Below are 1887 nucleotides of genomic sequence, written 5' to 3'. Positions count from 1 at the left end.
TGGCATGGCAGAAGGAACCTAGGCTTTGGTACAGAATGCAAATTTCCATTCATATAGAATATACTTGCCATGCCCTAAAACGTACGAGCCCAAGTATATGTTAAGACAAATGTCACCCATGTGGCCAAAATTAAGTGTCCAGCTGCATGAATTCTATGCTTCCACATTTTGCATACATGTTTATCAGAGCGTTTGCAATTTAGATATCTAACTTAATTCCTCTCTGCTTCATGCTTTGATGGATGTGTATACCCTGTTTTAAAGCTCCCATTTTGGCACAGGCATGGACGACACTAGCAAAGGTTGTGAAATCTGGCTTTAAACCTGCCAGTTGAATTTGCGTGAAAGTTTCTTAAGCCTTCTCACAAAATCCATTTTGCATACATTTCTACCAAGGCAGTTGAAACTACAACATCTGACAAAAGTCCTTTATCCTCTATTCTCTTATGGATGTCTATACCCTGTTCCAAAGCTCCTAATTTTGCAGAGCCAGTGAGGATGATAGCAAAGGTTGTGGAATTCGTCTCTACACCCGCCAGTGGCATTTTATTTAAGGTTTCTAAAGCCTGGTATGTATGAAGCTCGTTTTGTCCCTCCGTGCATCTTTGCGATAGGTAGATTTCCATAAAAGGGGGACAACTTCCGTATGGCTTGTGGTTTCAGATAACTGTTCAAATTCTGTCTCAGATATGGAGTCTTCCCAATATATCTTCTGTTGCTCTTCAATCTTCGGAGGATGCGGCGTTGTATCCCGCCCTTTCTGTTTGATGTCCCTTCTTATATGCATGGGATAAGTGAGAGAGGGCAGCAGTGGATGTACACTATTACAGATATATGGGATTGAGCGCCTGGATTTTGCTAAAATATCTTCTTTGATGCGGCTGGTAGGGTAATGTCCATTTACTTATGGGATTTTTGCTGATTTTTGTAACAGAGACACAATTATTCATCAGAAAAAGAAAAGACCAGAAGACCATACCTGATAGCTGAAACGGTAAAAGAGATCCTAACAGATTCCTGAGTTTGAAGCAAACAAACAATATCAGAGACAAAATATGTAGGAATTCTAAATGTTTCCAGAAGATGTTTACAGAAGTTTCGTATGTTTCCAGAAGAGTCTCTACTTAGATTTAAGTTATATTTTTTATAAATAAAATTAGCGACAGTGTCCAATGGAAATTAGGATAAATAATTTTATATTAATTATTAAATTTGTTTAAAATCAAAACATTTGAAAAAAAATAAAAAATTCAAAAATACATTGCTGTGATTGGATGGCTTAAAATAATAAATGCATCAAAGGGATGATGGCTTAAAATAATAAATGCATCAAACGGATGCTATAGTATCCTGCAGGCACGGCAGGAACTAAAAATCCAATATCGTCTGACTTAAAATCTGTGTGCATTGTTTAATTCACCTCCTTTAATATTTGAGCAAATCCTCTTCTTTAAAATCTTACACTTGACTCTAAATCTATTTATTTACTCATTCATTATTTTGTTGTTACATGAAAAATCTTAAAAAGTAAAAATTTGTTTTTAAAAATTTTGTACACATTTAGCCTCTAGTTATATGGGAGATGGGAGGCATTGCTAAACTCGGCATCCAATTCCTTTTACCCCAGCCTGCGGTCACTTGGGTGACCAAGCGCTAGTCCTTGGGGGCTAAACTAGACCGCTTCTCTTTGTAAACCAATAAACAAGAAAGTTCACAAAAAATGGACGTAACTTTTGTGTAGCAAGTCAAATTTTCAAAATTTAAAAGGTGTTGGAAGTGATTCAGAGCACTATATTGTGGTTTAAGTTATTATATCACATTTTGCTCCAAAAGTCAGATGCACTCATACAAAGTCTTCCTTTCTTTTTAATCTCCAAATACACATAA

At 36.2% G+C, this 1887-nt stretch overlaps 1 long non-coding RNA gene across 1 annotated transcript; it reads left to right on the top strand.

The window, feature by feature from the left end:
• The first annotated feature begins 224 nt into the window (after nucleotides 1–224).
• On the top strand, nucleotides 225–1103 carry LOC131859912 (uncharacterized). Its single transcript, XR_009359492.1, has 2 exons — nucleotides 225–884; nucleotides 935–1103. It is a non-coding gene; the product is annotated as an uncharacterized LOC131859912 (long non-coding RNA).
• Nucleotides 1104–1887: the final 784 nt, after the last annotated feature.

Source organism: Cryptomeria japonica, chromosome 11, assembly GCF_030272615.1.
Source record: "Cryptomeria japonica chromosome 11, Sugi_1.0, whole genome shotgun sequence".
Classification (NCBI taxonomy): domain Eukaryota; kingdom Viridiplantae; phylum Streptophyta; class Pinopsida; order Cupressales; family Cupressaceae; genus Cryptomeria; species Cryptomeria japonica.
This window is presented reverse-complemented; position numbering and strand designations above follow the sequence as displayed.